The sequence below is a fragment of the Arachis hypogaea genome, chromosome 16, assembly GCF_003086295.3.
Source record: "Arachis hypogaea cultivar Tifrunner chromosome 16, arahy.Tifrunner.gnm2.J5K5, whole genome shotgun sequence".
NCBI lineage: Eukaryota > Viridiplantae > Streptophyta > Magnoliopsida > Fabales > Fabaceae > Arachis > Arachis hypogaea.
In genome coordinates this window covers 66354570-66373039 of record NC_092051.1, presented here as the reverse complement: position 1 = coordinate 66373039, position 18470 = coordinate 66354570, and the positions used below count along the sequence as shown (strand labels likewise).

The 18470-nt window shown below is 40.4% G+C and overlaps 10 non-coding genes and 1 pseudogene across 10 annotated transcripts; all 11 read right to left on the bottom strand.

The window, feature by feature from the left end:
* Positions 1-4213: 4213 nt before the first annotated feature.
* Positions 4214-4332, bottom strand: LOC112759492 (5S ribosomal RNA). The gene has a single exon (XR_003180233.1). It is a non-coding gene; the product is annotated as a 5S ribosomal RNA (ribosomal RNA).
* Positions 4333-4514: 182 nt separating this feature from the next.
* LOC112760831 (5S ribosomal RNA) lies at positions 4515-4633 on the bottom strand. The gene has a single exon (XR_003181251.1). It is a non-coding gene; the product is annotated as a 5S ribosomal RNA (ribosomal RNA).
* A 181-nt stretch (positions 4634-4814) lies between these two features.
* LOC112759535 (5S ribosomal RNA) lies at positions 4815-4933 on the bottom strand. The gene has a single exon (XR_003180269.1). It is a non-coding gene; the product is annotated as a 5S ribosomal RNA (ribosomal RNA).
* Positions 4934-5115: 182 nt separating this feature from the next.
* On the bottom strand, positions 5116-5234 carry LOC112759362 (5S ribosomal RNA). Its single transcript, XR_003180126.1, has one exon. It is a non-coding gene; the product is annotated as a 5S ribosomal RNA (ribosomal RNA).
* Positions 5235-9158: 3924 nt separating this feature from the next.
* On the bottom strand, positions 9159-9277 carry LOC112760915 (5S ribosomal RNA). Its single transcript, XR_003181330.1, has one exon. It is a non-coding gene; the product is annotated as a 5S ribosomal RNA (ribosomal RNA).
* Positions 9278-9455: 178 nt separating this feature from the next.
* Positions 9456-9574, bottom strand: LOC112762305 (5S ribosomal RNA). The gene has a single exon (XR_003182645.1). It is a non-coding gene; the product is annotated as a 5S ribosomal RNA (ribosomal RNA).
* Positions 9575-9751: 177 nt separating this feature from the next.
* LOC112759334 (5S ribosomal RNA) lies at positions 9752-9870 on the bottom strand. Its single transcript, XR_003180103.1, has one exon. It is a non-coding gene; the product is annotated as a 5S ribosomal RNA (ribosomal RNA).
* A 181-nt stretch (positions 9871-10051) lies between these two features.
* On the bottom strand, positions 10052-10170 carry LOC112759834 (5S ribosomal RNA). Its single transcript, XR_003180303.1, has one exon. It is a non-coding gene; the product is annotated as a 5S ribosomal RNA (ribosomal RNA).
* Positions 10171-13000: 2830 nt separating this feature from the next.
* LOC112762258 (5S ribosomal RNA) lies at positions 13001-13119 on the bottom strand. The gene has a single exon (XR_003182601.1). It is a non-coding gene; the product is annotated as a 5S ribosomal RNA (ribosomal RNA).
* A 180-nt stretch (positions 13120-13299) lies between these two features.
* Positions 13300-13418, bottom strand: LOC112761734 (5S ribosomal RNA). Its single transcript, XR_003182114.1, has one exon. It is a non-coding gene; the product is annotated as a 5S ribosomal RNA (ribosomal RNA).
* Positions 13419-13600: 182 nt separating this feature from the next.
* On the bottom strand, positions 13601-13719 carry LOC112759745 (5S ribosomal RNA; annotated as a pseudogene).
* Between the last annotated feature and the right edge of the window lie 4751 nt (positions 13720-18470).

Sequence of the window (18470 nt, the reverse complement as noted above, 5' to 3'; positions counted from 1 at the left end):
CAAAGGAGAAATTTTTGAAAGATTTTTTTGAAAAATTTTTTTGAAAACTTTTTGAAAAGAAAACGAAAAGAAAGTTACCCAATCTGAGCAACAAGATGAACCGTCAGTTGTCCAAACTCGAACAATCCCCGGTAACGGCGCCAAAAACTTGGTATGCGAAATTGTTAGTCAGGTTGTGAATTATTGTTCGAAATTGATTCCCTGGCGATGGCTCCAAAAACGGATGCACAGAACCATGGTCTAAACATATCTTCACAACTTCGCATAACTAACCAGCAAGTGCACTGGGTCGTCCAAGTAATAAACCTTACGTGAGTAAGGGTCGATCCCACGGAGATTGTTGGTATGAAGCAAGCTATGGTCACCTTGTAAATCTCAGTCAGGCGGATATAAAATAGTTATGGAGTTTTCGAAATTAATACTAAAATAAGAATAGAAATACTTATGTAAATCATTGGTGAGAATTTCAGATAAGCGTATGGAGATGCATTCATTCCTCTGAACCCCTGCTTTCCTGCTGTCTTCATCCAATCAGTCTTACAACAGTCTATGGCTGGCTTTGTGTAAGGATGTCACCGGCGCCAATGGCTACTTTCAATCCTCTCGGGAAAATGGTCCAAATGCTTGGTCACAGCACGGCTAATCATCTGAAGGCATCACCCTTGTCGTTGGTTGCATCCTATTCCTCTCTGTGAAAATGGTCCGATGCGCTGTCACTGCATGGCTAATCATCTTGGAGGTTCTCGATCATACTGGAATAGAATTTACTATCCTTTTGCGTCTGTCACTACGCGCAGCACTCGCGAGTTTGGAGTTCGTCACAGTCATTCAATCTCAGAGTCCTACTCGGAATACCACGGACAAGGTTTAGACTTTCCGGACTCTCATGAATGCCGCCATCAATCTAGCTTATACCATGAAGATTCTGATTAAGAGATCTAAGAGATACTCATTCAATCTAATGTAGAACGGAAGTGGTTGTCAGGAACGCGTTCATAGGGAATGGTGATGATTGTCACGTTCATCACATTAAGGTTGAAGTGCGAATGAATATCTTAGAAATTGAATAAGTTGAATTGAATAGAAAACAGTAGTACTTTGCATTAATCCTTGAGGAACAGCAGAGCTCCACACCTTAATCTATGGAGTGCAGAAACTCTACCGTTGAAAATACATAAGTGATAATGGAGTTCATTGGTCTCGGCTCCAGAGGGGAACCGGAGTAACCAAGACTCTATGATCCGAAGATAAAACTCAGGATGTCTAATACAATAATAAAAAGTTCTATTTATAATAAACTAGCTACTAGGGTTTACAGAAGTAAGTAATTGATGCATAAATCCACTTCCGGGGCCCACTTGGTGTGTGCTTGGGCTGAACTTGAATGTTACACGTGCAGAGGCTCTTTCTGGAGTTGAACGCCAGGTTGTAACGTATTTCTGGCGTTCAACTCTGGTTTGTGACTTGTTTCTGGCGTTTAACTCCAGACAGCAGCGTAGAACTGGCGTTCAACGGCCTTTTACATCATCTAAACTCGTTCAAAGTATGGACTATTATACATTTCTGGAAAGCCCTGGATGTCTACTCTCTAACGCAATTAGAAGTGCGCCATTTTGAGTTCTGTAGCTCCAGAAAATTCACTTTGAGTGCAGAGAGGTCAGAATCCAACAGCATCAGCAGTCCTTCTTCAACCTCTGAATCTGATTTTTGCTCAAGTCCCTCAATTTCAGCCAGAAAATACCTGAAATCATAGAAAAACACACAAACTCATAGTAAAGTCCAGAAATGTGAATTTAACATAAAAAATAATGAAAACATCCCTAAAAGTAACTAGATTCTACTAAAAACATACTAAAAACAATGCCAAAAAGCGTATAAATTATCCGCTCATCAGCCGCTAAACCAAGCTGTCCCTAACCATGTGCTTGTGGCGTGTAGGTGTCAAGTGAAAACTTGAGACAGAGCGTTTAAAGTCAAGGTCCAAAGCAAAAAAAAAAAAGAGTGTGCTTAAGAACCCTGGACACCTCTAATTGGGGACTTTAGCAAAGCTGAGTCACAATCTGAAAAGGTTCACCCAATTATGTGTCTGTGGCATTTATGTATCCGGTGGTAATACCGGAAAACAAAGTGCTTAGGGCCACGGCCAAGACTCATAAAATAGTTGTGTTCAAGAATCATCATACTGAACTAGGAGAATCAATAACACTATCTGAACTCTGAGTTCCTATAGATGCCAATCATTCTGAACCTCAATGAATAAAGTGAGATGCCAGAACTATTCAAGAGGCAAAAAGCTATAAGTCCCGCTCATTTGATTGGAGCTATGTTTCATTGATAGTTTGGAATTTATAGTATATTCTCTTCTTTTTATCCTATTTGATTTTCAGTTGCTTGGGGACAAGCAACAATTTAAGTTTAGTGTTGTGATGAGCGGATAATTTATACGCTTTTTGGCGTCGTTTTTAGTATGTTTTTAGTAGAATCTAGTTACTTTTAGGGATGTTTTCATTTGTTTTTATGTTAAATTCATATTTTTGGACTTTACTATGAGTTTGTGTGTTTTTCTGTGATTTCAGGTATTTTCTGGCTGAAATTGAGGGACTTGAGCAAAAATCAGATTCAGAGGTTGAAGAAGGACTGCTGATGTTGTTGGATTCTGACCTCCCTGCACTCAAAATGGATTTTCTGGAGCTACATAACTCAAAATGGCGCGCTTCCAATTGCATTGGAAAGCAGACATCCAGGGCTTTCCAGAAATATATAATAGTTCATACTTTGCCCAAGTTTAGACGACTCAAACTGGCGTTCAACGCCAGCTCTCTGCCCAATTCTGGCGTCCAGCGCCAGAAACAAGTTGCAAAGTGGAGTTCAACGCCCAAACTGGCACAAAAGCTGGCGTTCAACTCCAAGAATGACCTCTCCACGTGTAGACTTCAAGCTCAGCCCAAGCACACACCAAGTGGGCCCCGAAAGTGGATTTATGCATCAATTATTTACTTCTGTAAACCCTAGTGACTAGTTTATTATAAATAGAACTTTTTAACATTGTATTCGTAGTCTTGGTTACTCCGGTTCCCCTCTGGGGCCGAGACCAATGAACTCCATTATCACTTATGTATTTTCAACGGTAGAATTTCTGCACTCCATAGATTAAGGTGTGGAGCTCTGCTGTTCCTCAAGGATTAATGCAAAGTACTACTGTTTTCTATTCAATTCAACTTATTCAGTTTCTAAGATATTCATTCGCACTTCAACCTGAATGTGATGAACGTGACAATCATCATCATTCCCTATGAACGCGTGCCTGACAACCACTTCCGTTCTACATTAGATTGAATGAGTATCTCTTAGATCTCTTAATCAGAATCTTCGTGGTATAAGCTAGATTGATGGCGGCATTCATGAGAGTTCGGAAAGTCTAAACCTTGTCCGTGGTATTCCGAGTTGGACTCTGGGATTGAATGACTGTGACAAACTCCAAACTTGCGAGTGCTGGGCGTAGTGACAGACGCAAAAGGATAGTAAATTCTATTCCAGTATGATCGAGAACCTCCAAGATGATTAGCCATGTAGTGACAGCGCATCGGACCATTTTCACAGAGAGGAATAGGATGCAACCAACGACAAGGGTGATGCCTCCAGATGATTAGCCGTGCTGTGACAGAGCATTTGGACCGTTTTCCCGAGAGGATTGAAAGTAGCCATTAGCACCGGTGACATCCTTACACAAAGCCAGCCATAGAATGGAGTAAGACTGATTGGATGAAGACAGTAGGAAAGCAGGGGTTCAGAGGAATGAATGCATCTCCATACGCTTATCTGAAATTCTCACCAATGATTTACATAAGTATTTCTATCCTTATTTTAGTATTAATTTCAAAAACTCCATAACTATTTTATATCCGCCTGACTGAGATTTACAAGGTGACCATAGCTTGCTTCATACCAACAATCTCCGTGGGATCGACCCTTACTCACGTAAGGTTTATTACTTAGACGACCCAGTGCACTTGCTGGTTAGTTATGTGAAGTTGTGAAGGTATGTTTAGACCATGGTTCTGTGCATCCGTTTTTGGAGCCATCGCCAGGGAATCAATTTTGAACAATAATTCACAACCTGAGTAACAATTTCGCATACCAGGCTCGCTTTAGCTAAACTATACGAGATAGCATCGTTTAAAGAACGAGGGTAAGTACGATGTTAAAAAAAAAAGAGGTGCATCCTGAGGATTTCCCAGGAGGTTACCCATCCTAGTACTACTCTAGCCTAAGCACGCTTAACTACGAAGTTCTGGTGGGATCCGGTGCATTAGTGCTAGTATGATCGCACCTATTAAAGTATGCGCACACAATTATCATAAGTTTGTGTCGCGACATAGGGTAAGTCGAGCTGCAAAGCCTTGCGGGGCCCGTGGTAGCCTGCCGAAAATCAGGTCATTAAATCTTGCTTTAGGTAAACTATTCCAGATAGCGTCGTTCAAAGAACGAGGGTAAGCACGACGTAAAAAAAAAAAGAGGTGCAACACGAGGACTTCCCAGGAGGTCACCCATCCTAGTACTACTCTCGCCCAAACACGGTTAACTGCGGATTTCTGATGGGATCCGGTGCATTAGTGCTGGTATGATCGCACCTATTAAAGTATTTGCACACAATTATCATAAGCATGTGTCCCGACATAGGGTAAGTCGAGCTACGAAGCCCTGCGGGGCCCATTAGAATCTCCCGAAAATCAGGTCATTAAGGCTCGCTTTAGCTAAACTATTCCAGATAGCGTCGTTTAAAGAACGAGGGTAAGCACGACGTAAAAAAAAAAGTGGTGCAAAACGAGGACTTCCGAGGAGGTCACCCATCCTAGTACTACTCTCGCGCAAGCACGCTTAACGACGGAGTTCTAGTGGGATCCAGTGCATTAGTGCTGGTATGGTCACACCTATTAAAGTATGTGCACACAATCATCATAAGCATGTATCGCGACAAAGAGTAAGTCGAGCTGCGAAACCCTGTGGGCCCCGTAGGAGCCTGCCAAAATTCAGGTCATTAAGGCTCACTTTAGTTAACTGATTCGAGATAACGTCATTTAAAGATCAAGGGTAAGCACGACGTAAAGAAAAAAAAAGGTGCAACACGAGGAGTTCCCAGGAGGTCACCCATCCTAGTACAGCTCTCGCCCATGCATGCTTAACTGCGGAGTTCTGATGGGATCCGATGCATTAGTGCTAGTATGATCACACTAATTAATGTATGTGCACACAATTATCATAAGCATGTATCGCTACATAGGGTAAGTCGAGCAGTGAAGCCCTGCAGTGCCATGGGAGCTTGCCGAAAATCAGTTCATTAAGGCTCACTATAGCTAAACTATTCGAGATAGCATCGTTTAAAGAACGAAGGTAAGCACGACGTAAAAAAAAAAAAGGTACAACACGAGGACTTCCTGGTGCGCAGAAATCGTGACGATTCATTCCTTGGTAACCGTGCTAAAAACTTAATACGCACATTCGTAATCTTAGTTCTTTGTCACAACTTCGCACAACTAACCAGCAAGTGCACTAGGTCGTCCAAGTAATAAACCTTACGTGAGTAAGGGTCAATCCCACGGAGATTGTCGGCTTGAAGCAAGCTATGGTCATCTTGCAAATCTCAGTAAGGCAGATTCATATGGTTATGGATATTTGATAATTAAAATATAATTAAAATATAAATAAAACGTAAATTAAAGATAGAGATACTTACTTAATTCATTGGTGAGAGTTTTAGATAAGCGTATGAAGATGCTTGTTCCTCCTGAACCTCTGCTTTCCTATTGTCTTCATCCAATCATTCATACTCCTTTCTATGGCAAGCTGTATGTTAGGCGTCACCATTGTCAATGGCTACATCCTGTCCTCTCAGTGAAAATGGTCCAATGTGCTGTCACTGCATGGCTAATCATCTGTCGGTTTTCGATCATACTGGAATAGGATCCATTGATCCTTTTACGTCTGTCACTACGCCCAACACTCGCGAGTTTGAAGCTCGTCGCAACCATCCCTTCCCATATCCTACTTGGAATACCACAGACAAGGTTTAGACTTTCCGGATCTCAAGAATGGCCGTCCATGGATTCTAACTTATACCACGAAGACTCTGATTAAGGAATCCCAGAGATATTCATTCAATCTAAGGTAGAACGGAAGTGGTTGTCAGGCACGCGTTCATAGGTTGGGAATGATGATGACTGTCACAATCATCACATTCATATTGAAGTGCGAATGAATATCTTAGAATCGGAATAAGCTTGAATTGAATAGAAGAACAATAGTACTTTGTATTAATTCATGAGGAATAGCAGAGCTCCACACCTTAATCTATGGTGTGTAGAAACTCTACCGTTGAAAATATGTAAGAACAAGGTCCAGGCATGGCCGAGTGGCCATCCCCCATAAAGGTCTAAGATAGCATAAAACTGATCAAAGATGATCCGAAGATGTAAATACAATAGTAAAAAGTCCTATTTATGCTAAACTAGTTACTAGGGTTTATAAAGATAAGTAAATGATGCAGAAATCCACTTCTGGGGCCCACTTGGTGTGTGCTTGGGCTGAGCATTGAGCTTTACACGTGTAGAGGCTTCTCTTGGAGTTGAACGCCAGCTTGTAACCTGTTTCTGGCGTTTAACTCCACTTTACAACCTGTTTCTGGCGTTTAACTCCAGAATGCAGCATAGAACTGGCGTTGAACGCCAATTTTCGTCATTTAAACTCGAGCAAAGCATAGACTATTATATATTGCTGGAAAGCCCTGGAAGTCTACTTTCCAACGCAATTGAGAGCGCACCATTTGGAGTTCTGTAGCTCCAGAAAATCCACTTTGAGTGCAGGGAGGTCAGAATCCAACAGCATCTGCAGTCCTTCTTCAACCTCTGATTCTGATTTTTGCTCAAGTCCCTCAATTTCAGCCAGAAATTATCTAAAATCACAAAAAAACACACAAACTCATAGTAAAGTCTAGAAATGTGAATTTTATTTAAAAACTAATAAAAATATACTAAAAACTAACTAAATCATACTAAAAACTATGTAAAAACAATGCCAAAAACCGTATAAATTTTCCGCTCATCACAACACCAAACTTAAATTGTTGCTTGTCTCCAAGCAACTGAAAATCAAATAGGATAAAAAAAAATATACTATAAATTCCAAAATATCAATGAAACTTAGCTCCAATCAGATGAGCGGGACTTGTAGCTTTTTGCCTCTTGAATAGTTTTGGCATCTTACTTTATCCATTGAAGTTCAGAATGATTGGCATCTATAGGAACTCAGAGTTCAGATAGTGTTATTGATTCTCCTAGTTTAGTATGTTGATTCTTGAACACAGCTACTTTATGAGTCTTGGCCGTGGCCCTAAGCACTTTGTTTTCCAGTATTACCACTGATACATAAATGCCACAGACACATAACTGGGTGAACCTTTTCAGATTGTGACTCAGCTTTGCTAAAGTTCCCAATTAGAGGTGTCTAGGGTTCTTAAGCACACTCTTTTTTTGCTTTGGACCTTGACTTTAACCGCTCAGTCTCAAGTTTTCACTTGACACCTTCACGCCACAAGCACATGGTTAGGGACAGCTTGGTTCAGCCGCTTAGGCCAGGATTTTATTCCTTTAGGCCCTCCTATCCACTGATGCTCAAAGCCTTGGATCCTTTTTATTTACCCTTGCCTTTTGGTTTTAAGGGCTATTGGCTTTTTGCTCTTGCCTTTTGGTTTAAAGAGCTTTTGGCTTTTTCTGCTTGCTTTTTCTTTTTCTTTCTTTTTTTTCGCTATTTTTTTCTGCAAGCTTTTGTATTCACTGCTTTTTCTTGCTTCAAGAATCATTTTTATGATTTTTCAGATTATCAAATAACATGTCTCCTTTTTATCATTCTTTCAAGAGCCAACATATTTAACATTCATAAACAACAACTTCAAAAGACATATGCACTGTTCAGGCATTCATTCAGAAAACAAAAAGTATTGTCACCATATCAAAATAATTAAACTAATTTCAAGGATAAATTCGAAACCCTGTACTTCTTGTTCTTTTGTTTTTAAAATAGTTTTCATTTAAGAGAGGTGATGGAGTCATAGGACATTCATAGCTTCAAGACATAGACACTTAAACACTAATGATCATATAGTAAAGACACAAACATAATTAAACATGAAGCATGGAAACCGAAAACAGAAAATAAATAGACAAGGAGATTAAGGAATGAGTCCACCTTAGTGAGGGTGGCGTCTTCCTCTTCTTGAAGAACCAATGGTGCTTTTGAGCTCCTCTATGTCTCTTCCTTGTCTTTGTTGCTCCTCCCTCAAAGCTCTTTGATCTTCTCTAATTTCATGGAGGATGATGGAATGCTCTTGGTGCTCCATCCTTAGGTGTCCCATGTTGGAGCTTAATTCTCCTAGGGAAGTGTTGATTTTCTCCCAATAATTTTGTGGAGGAAAGTGCATCCCCTGAGGCATCTCAGGGATTTCATGGTGAGGAATTTACTCATGCTCATGTTGAGGTCCATGATCTCTTATTTGCTCCATCCTTTTCTTAGTGATGGGCTTGTCCTCTTCAATGAGGATGTCTCCCTCTATGTCAATTCCAGCCGAATTGCAGAGGTGACATATGAGGTGAGGAAAGGCTAACCTTGCCCAAGTGGAGGACTTGTCAGCCACCTTGTAAAGTTCTTGAGGTATAATCTCATGAACTTCCACCTCCTCTCCAATCAAGATACTATGGATCATGATGGCCCGGTCTATAGTAACTTCAGACCGGTTACTAGTAGGAATGATTGAGCGTTGAATGAACTCTAGCCATCCCCTAGCCACTGGTTTGAGGTCATGCCTTCTTAATTGAATTGGCTTGCCTCTTGAGTCAATTTTCCATTGAGCTCCTTCTACACATATGTCCATGAGGACTTGGTCCAACCTTTGATCAAAGTTAACCCTTCTAGTGTAGGGGCGTGCGTTTTCTTCCATCATTGGCAAGTTGAACGTCAGCCTTACATTTTTCAGACTGAAATCTAAGTATTTTCCTCGAACCATGGTAAAGTCCAGAAATGTGATTTTTATTAAGGCTCGCTTTAGCTAAACTATTCAAGATAGCATCGTTTAAAGAACGAGGGTAAGCACGACGTAAAAAAAAAAAGAGGTGCAACACGAGGACTTCCCAGGAGGTCACCCATCTTAGTACCACTCTCGTCCAAGCACGCTTAACTACGGAGTTCTGGTGGGATCCGGTGCATTAGTGCTGGTATGATTGCACCTATTAAAGTATGTGCACACAATTATCATAAGCATGTATCGCGACGTAAGGTAAGTCGAGCTGCGAAGTCCTGCAAGGCCCGTGGGAACTTGCCGAAAATCAGTTCATTAAGGCTCACTATAGCTAAACTATTAGAGATAGCATCGTTTAAAGAACGAGGGTAAGTGCGACGTAAAAAAAAAGGTACAACACGAAGACTTCCCAGGGGGTCACCCATCCTAGTACTACTTTAGCCCAAGCACGCTTAACTACGGAGTTCTGGTGGAATCCGGTGCATAAGTGCTGGTATGATCACACCTATTAAACTATGTGCACACAACTATCATAAGCATGTATCGCGACGTAGGGTAAGTCGAGCGGCGAAGCCATGCAGGGCCCGTGGGTGTTGTCGAAAATCAGTTCACTAAGGCTCGCTATAGCTAAACTATTAGAGATAGCGTCGTTTAAAGAATGGGGGCAAGCACGACATAAAAAAAAAGGTACAACAGGAGGATTTCCTAGGAGGTCACCCATCCTAGTACTACTCTAGCCCAAGCACGCTTAACTACGGAGTTCGGGTGGGATCCGGTGCATTAGTGCTGGTATGATCACACCTATTAAAGTATATGCACACAATTATCATAAGAATGTATCGGTACATAAGGTAAGTCGAGCTGCGAAACCCTGTGGGCCCCGTAGGAGCCTGCCAAAATTCAGGTCATTAAATCTCGCTTTAGGTAATCTATTCGAGATAGCGTCATTTAAAGAACAAGGGTATGTACGACGTAAAAAAAAAAGAGGTGCAACACGAGGACTTCCCAGGAGGTCACCCATCCTAGTACCACTCTCGCCCAAGCACGCTTAACTGCGGAGTTCTCATGGGATCCGGTGCATTAGTGCTGGTATGATCGCACCTATTAAAGTATGCGCACACAATTATCAAAAGTTTGTGTCGCGACATTGGGTAAGTCGAGTTGCGAAGCCTTGCGGGGCCCGTGGTAGCCTGCCGAAAATCAGGTGATACGCGTGGAAACTTGTCTTGTGACAAATTTCCTTCGGCAAGTGTACCGAATTCGTCGTCAAGTAATAACTCACAAAAGAGTGAGGTCGAATCCCACAGAGATTAACGGATTAAGCAATCAATAGTTGATTGATTATCCTAGTTAGACGATTCAGATTTGGATGATGAGTAAAAAGGGAATGTAAATTGCATGAATGTAAAGAAAGCAATAAAGTGCAGGAAAGTAAAATGGCAAGAAAAGTAAATATAAGAACTAAAAATAAAATGAACATTTGGATCAAGAGATATTGCAATCCTCCGGATCAAGTTCATTCTCATCTCTTCCTCAATCAATGCATTCATTGATCTCCTTGGCAATCTTAAGTGATCGAATTACAATTCCTTGTAATTCAATCTCTCAAATCTTGATCAATAGCTAATTCCTTGGTCAATTGCTCACGAGAAGAGATGAAGTATGGTCACTGATTATACCACATGCATTCCCAAATCAAGTGTTGGAGGATTATAGTCACATATCCTTCCAAATCCAATTTGGTACAACATGAGAAAGCATTTCTAGCATGATCTCTTCATTCCTCTTCCAAGGTTCAGAAGAGATCCAAGTATGAATAGCTTCTTTTCCAAGATAACTACCCAATTGGATGAAGATCGAAAGCTCTCTAGTAAAATTAAGAGAAAAGAAAGAAGAAGAAGAATAAGAACTACACTTAATCCATTGAATCACAATAGAGCTCTCTAACCCAATGAAAAGAGTTAGTTGATCATTGCTCTACCAAAATAGAAAAGAAAGAAAGTGCAGAAAAGTAAAGATGAAGATTGAAACTGAAATTGAAACTTCAAAATTTATAAATGAAAATTACAACTAAAACGAAACTACTCCTAAGGAAGAAAAGAAGAGAAAAGGAAGAAGAGTGGTTGAGGGGAGGGGTCCGAAGACCCACTCCCCTTGGAATGTGCCAATTCACAGAAGTTTGAATTGGTCTTCACTCTCTCCCCCTTCCTTCAATTCTCCAGAATGCCTTTAATGTAAAAACTAAGGCCTTTATATAGGCTCTCCTAAATTACAAAATGAAATTAAAAGCAAATTACAATTAAATGAAAATTCCTATTCTAGATGCTTCTTGTGGCCTTGATTGGTTGACAATTGTGGGCTTACTTGCTTGAGCTTTGAAGTTGACTTGAGAGAGAAGTGAGTTAAGTTGAGGTCCAGGTGCTAAAGTTAGTGCTAAAGTTAGCCACACTAACGCTACAAGTGTGGCATTAGTGCTAAAGTTATTGTGGCTAACGTTGCACTTGGTGCCCAGTTGGTGTTTTTGGGGCTTAAAAGATGCCTCTTTTTTGTGCTCCAATTTCATGTCCACTATAGAGTATTATCTATCATTGGAAAGCTCTGAATATCTTCTTTCTAACGCAACTGGAATCACCTCAATTGCATCTCTATAACTCAAGTTATGCTCCTTTGAAGTGGACATGGTCGCTGGCATAGTTGCTAGCGTTAATGGAAAATGTGAGTCCCGATAACGCTAGCGACCAGGGGCTTAATATTTCTACGTTCTGGAGCTCAAAATCAATGTCAACCCCATACTATTATATATTTTTGGAAAGCTCTGGATGTCTACTTTCAAACTCATTTGAAAGCGCATCATTTGGAGCTCTACAACTCGAGTTACACTTCTTGGAAGGTGAAGAGGACAGTTGGCCTTAATACAGGTTGATACCATGTCCATCATTGCACTTTCGGGGCAGGTTTTCTCCCTCAAATTTAGTGTCAACCATGTAGTCCCATATATGCTTAGAAAGCTCGGGAATCCTACTTTCCAATTTCACTAGAATCACCTCATTTGGAGCTTTGTGGCTCAAGTTATGCGTGTTTGAAGAAGGCATGGTCAGGCTGCCAGGTGAGACTTTTGCCCACGTTAACTACCACGTTAATCTAGTTAACGTGGAAGCTAACGTGGGTCTTTTTGTTTCGCAAACGTTAGTGGAGATCACCTTTTCCACTAACGTTGGCATCTCCCTTTCCTTCCACGTTAGTTCCCACGTTAATCTAACTAACGTGGAGACTAACGTGGGTCTTCTAGCCTTTGCAAACGTTAGTGGCACTCTCTTTTTCCACTAACTTTGGCATATACCCCTTTCACAAGCGTTATTAGGGCTCACCTTCCCCATTAACGTTGCTTGGTGCCTTTTATCCCTACGTTAGAGTTCACGTTAGTGTAGCTAACGTGACTCTTAACGTGGGTCTTCCTTGCCATCGTTCCATACTCTCCTTCTTCAAAGTTAATGCCACTAACTTTTCTCACTAACGTTGGGGCTTTCCTTCCTTCCACGTTAGTGCCCACGTTAGTGTCACTAACGTAGCCACTAACGTGGCTCTTCTCTTCTTCTTTTGGCTTGAAATCAATCAAACAAAGTGCATCAAAGTCTTGCTCTTAATCATGGGATCATGCATCATCCAATTTATCATATAATACATGCAAAATTCTCATGAAATCATGTAAAGTGTACAATGTATGCTTGAATCAAGATGTAAGCGAATATCTACCCAAAACTCACTTATTTTCTAAGAAAATGCATGAAACTACCTTAAAAACAGTAAAGAAAAGGTCAGTGAAACTGGCAAAAATGCCCTGGCATCATCAGGTCATTAAATCTCGCTTTAGGTAAACTATTCCAGATAGCGTCGTTCAAAGAACGAGGGTAAGCACGACGTAAAAAATAAAAAGAGGTGCAACACGAGGACTTCCCAGGAGGTCACCCATCCTAGTACTACTCTCGCCCAAACATGGTTAACAGCGGATTTCTGATGGGATCCGGTGCATTAGTGCTGGTATGATCGCACCTATTAAAGTATTTGCACACAATTATCATAAGCATGTGTCCCGACATAGGTTAAGTCGAGATACGAATCCCTGCAGGGCCCATTAGAGCCCCCCGAAAATCAGGTCATTAAGGCTCGCTTTAGCTAAACTATTCAAGATAGCATCATTTAAAGAACGAGGGTAAGAACGACGTAAAAAAAAAGTGGTGCAACACGAGGACTTCCGAGGAGGTCACCCATCCTAGTACTACTCTCGCCCAAGCACGCTTAACTACGGAGTTCTGGTGGGATCCAGTGCATTAGTGCTGGTATGGTCACACCTATTAAAGTATGTGCACACAATCATCATAAGCATGTCTCGCGACAAAGGGTAAATCGAGCTGCGAAGCTCTGCGGGCCCCGTAGGAGCCTGCCAATAGTTAGGTCATTAAGGCTCACTTTAGTTAACTGATTTGAGATAGCGTCATTTAAAGAACGAGGGTAAGCACGACGTAAAGAAAAAAAAAGGTGCAACACGAGGACTTCCCCGGAGGTCACCCATCCTAGTACCGCTCTCGCCCACGCACGCTTAACTGCGGAGTTATGATGGAATCCGATGCATTAGATCTAGTATGATCACACTAATTAATGTATGTGCACACAATTATCATAAGCATGTATCGCTACATAGGGTAAGTCGAGCTGCGAAGCCCTGCAGGGCCCGTGGGAGCTTGCAGAAAATCAGTTCATTAAGGCTCACTATAGCTGATGAGCGGATAATTTATACGCTTTTTGGCATTGTTTTTAGTATGTTTTCAGTATAATTTAGTTAGCTTTTATTATATTTCTATTAGTTTTTAAATAAAAATTACAATTCTAGACTTTACTATGAGTTTGTGTATTTTTCTGTAATTTCAGGTATTTTCTGGCTAAAATTGAGGGAGCTGAGCAAAAATCTGATTCAGGCTGAAAAAGGACTGCTGATGTTGTTGGATTCGGACCTCCCTGCACTCGGAATGGATTTTCTGGAGCTGCAGATATCCAATTGGCACGCTCTCAATTGCGTTGGAAAGTAGACATCTAGGGCTTTCCAGCAATATATAATAGTCCATACTTTGCTCAAGGATAGACTACGTAAACTGGCGTTCAACGCCAGTTCCATGTTGCAGTCTGGCGTTAAACGCCAGAAACAGGTTACAAATGGGAGTTGAACGCCAGAAACAGGTTACAACCTGGCGTTTAACTCCAGAAACAGCCTAGGCACGTGAGAAGCTTAAGTCTCAGCCCCATCACACACCAAGTGGACCCCAGAAGTAGATTTCTGCACCATCTATCATAGTTTATTCATTTTCTATAAACCTAAGTTACTAGTTTAGTATTTAAACAACTTTTAGAGGTCTATTTCACACCTCATGACATTTTTAGATCTGAACTTTGTACTCTTTGACGGCATGAGTCTCTGAACTCCATTGTTGGGGGTGAGGACCTGTGCTGTGTTTCGATGAATTAATGCAACTATTTCTGTTTTCTATTCAAACACGCTTGTTTCTATCTAAAGATGTTTATTCGCACTTCAATATGATGGATGTGATGATCCGTGACACTCATCATCATCCTCAACCTTTGAACGCATGCTTGACAACCACCTCCATTCTACCTTCGATTGAATGAATATCTCTTGGATTCCTTAATCAAAATCTTCGTGGTATAAGCTAGAATCCATTGGTAGCATTCTTGAGAATCCGGAAAGTCTAAACCTTGTCTATGGTATTCCGAGTAGGATTTAGGGATTGAATGACTGTGACGAGCTGCAAACTCACAAGGGCTGGGCGTAGTGACAGATGCAAAAGGATCAATGGATCCTATTCCAGCATGAGTGGGAACCGACAGATGATTAGCCGTGCAGTGACAGCGCACCTGGACCTTTTTCACTGAGAGGACGGATGGTAGCCATTGACAACGGTGATCCACCAACACACAACTTGCCATAGGAGGAACCTTGCGTGCGTGAAGAAGAAGACAGGGAGAAAACAGGGATTCAGAAGACAAAGCATCTCCAAAACTCCAACATATTCTCCATTACTGCAGAACAAGTATTTAATCCATGCTCTTTTATTCTTCGCAATTCATACTGATAATTATAATTGATTTCCTGACTAAGATTTACAAGATAACCATAAATTGCTTCAAACCAACAATCTCCATGGGATCGACCCTTACTCACGTAAGGTATTACTTGGACGACCCAATGCACTTGCTGGTTAGTGGTACGAGTTGTGAAAAGTGTGATTCACAATTCGTGCACCAAGTTTTTGGCGCCGTTGCCGGGGATTGTTCGAGTTTGAACAACTGACGGTTCATGCTGTTGCTTAGATTAGGAAGATTTTGTCTTTTGGGTCAGAGTCTTTTACTTTCTTTTCAAAAATCTTTCAAAAGATTTTTATTTTTCTTTATTAATCTATGATTTGTCTTTGAGTATTTTATTATTGTTCTTGTTAAAATTTTAGAATCCTTATTTTCTTTTTCAAAAATAATTTTTCAAAATTTTATTTTTTTTACTAATAATTGAATTTCTCTGTTTGATCTTTAGTTTCTCTTGATCTATGTCTTTTCTTGTTTTTCTTATGCTTTTTCAAAATATCAGTTTCCAAGGAAAATTTTATTTTTTTTTATACAATATTAAAATACGTTAAATTTATAGCTCAATTGGCTAGAGCGTTGTGCTTATGTTCTTGGTAATTGGCTATCTTCTTTTTAAAATTTTTTCTAAATAATTTTTCTTTGATTAAATCTTGTGCCAAACTTTAAGTTTGGTGTTTTCTTGTTAGCTTTTCTTTTGTTTTCGAAAATTTTATGTAAGTTTTCTAAAAATTTTAAGTTTGGTGTTCTTTCTTCATGTTCTTGTTGTTCTTGTGAGTTTTCAAGGTGTTCTTGAGTTTTCCTTGTGTCTTGATCTTAAAATTTTTATGTTTGGTGTTCCTTGGTGTTTTCCCTCCAAAATTTTTGAAAACAAGGAGCATTAGATCTAAAAATTTTAAATCTTGTGCTATTTTATTGTTTTTCTCTTTCCTCATTAAATTCAAAAATATCTTTTCTCTCTATTTTAAAGCAAATTTTCGAAATTTACTTTTAAAATTTAGATTTTTATTTCAAAATTTAAAATCTTTTTCAAAAAAAAAATTTTAAAAATATATTCTATTTGCAATTCACATCAATTCCCTTTTCTCCATCATGGACCTAAGTGGAAGTGAACAGTCCAGAAAGACTCTGGGGTCATATGCTAACCCCACTACTGCTTCATATGGGAGCAGTATCTGTATACCCTCCATTGGAGTCAGTAGCTTTGAGTTGAATCCTCAGCTCATTATCATGGTGCAGCAAAGTTGCCAGTATTTCGGTCTTCCACAAGAAGAACCTACAGAGTTTCTGGCACAGTTTTTACAAATTGCTGACACAGTACATGATAAAGAAGTAGATCAGGATGTCTACAGATTATTACTGTTTCTATTTGCTGTAAAAGATCAAGCTAAGAGGTGGTTAAGTAACCAACCTAAAGCTAGCATAAGGACATGGAAACAGTTGTCAGAAAAATTTCTGAATCAATACTTCCCTCCAAAACGGATGACACAGCTAAGGCTGGACAACCAAGGCTTTAAACAAGGAGATAATGAATCTCTTTATGATGCCTGGGAGAGAAACAGAGAGATTCTAAGAATGGGTACAGTTAGAATGGACATCCAAGGCTTTAAACAAGGAAATGTTTTCAGAATGGGTACAGTTAGACATCTTCTATTATGGGCTTATAGAGAAAGCTCAGATTTCTCTAGACCACTCAGCTGGTGGATCTATACACATGAGAAAGACAATTGAAGAAGCTCAAGAGCTCATTGATACAGTTGCCAGAAATCAGCATCTGTACCTAAGTAGTGAATCTTCAATGAAAGAAGAGGCTAAAATAGTAACTGCTGAACTCAGTCCTGCAGAACAAATTACTGAATTCAATCAGCAATTAAATTTTCTAACAAAACAACTGGCCGAATTCAAGGAGATATTATAAGATACAAGAATGGCTAATATAAATATGGAAGTACAGTTGAAGCAAACAGAACAGCAATTATCAAAACAAATAATAGAAGAGTGCCAAGCAGTTCAATTAAGAAGTGGAAAAACATTAAAAACCTCACTTCAGGGCAGCAGGAAGCCAGGAAATGAACAAACTTCTATTCAAAATCCCTCTGAGGACAGTAAAAGCCCAGAGAGGAATAACTCTGGCGTTCAAACACCAGAGACAGGCAAGGATTTGGCGTCAAACGCCCAATGGAAGCTCAGTTCTGGCGTTCAAACGCCAGGAACAACTAAGGAGTTGGCGTCCAACGCCACTCCAGCTTCTAACTCTGGCATTCAAATGCCAGTGAGGGATCAGACACACACAAGTACTGATAACAACCCCTCTAAAAAGGCTCCCCCAACCACCTCTGTAGGAAATAAATCTGCAGCAACTAAGGTTGAGGAGTACAAAGCCAGGATGCCTTATCCTCAAAAACTCTGCCAAGAGGAGCATGATAAGCAATTTGCTCGCTTTACAGACTATCTCAGGACTCTTGAAATAAAGATTCTATTTGCAGAGGCACTTGAGCAAATACCTTCTTATGCCAAGTTCATGAAAGAGATCTTGAGTCATAAGAAGGATTGGAGAGAAACCGAAAGAGTTCTCCTCATAGAAGAATGCAGTGCAGTCATTCTGAAAAGCTTTCCAGAAAAGCTTAAAGATCCCAGGAGCTTTCTGATACCATGCATATTAGAGGGTAATTGCACCAAGACAGCTTTATGTGATCTTGGGGCAAGCATCAACCTAATACCTGCATCCACTATCAGAAAGCTTGGTTTAACTGAAGAAGTCAAACCAACCAGGATATGTCTCTAACTTGCTGATGGCTCCATTAAATACCCATCAGGCGTGATTGAAGACATGATTGTCAGGGTTGGGCCATTCGCCTTTCCCACTGACTTTGTGGTACTGGAAATGGAAGAGCACAAGAGTGCTACTCTCATTCTAGGAAGACCTTTCCTAGCAACTGGATGAACTCTCATTGATGTGCAAAAAGGGGAAGTAACCCTGAGGGTCAATGAGGATGAGTTCAAGTTAAATGCTGTCAAAGCCATGCAGCATCCAGACACACCCAAAGACTGCATGAAAGTTGATCTTATTGACTGCTTGGTAGAGGAGGTTAACATGGCTGAGAGTCTCGAATCAGAGCTGGAAGACATCTTTAAAGATGTTCAGCCTGAGCTGGAGGATTCAGAGGAACTGAAAGAACTTCTGAAAATTCCTCAAGAAGAGGAAACACCTCCTAAACCCAAGCTCAAACCACTACCACCATTCCTGAAATATGCA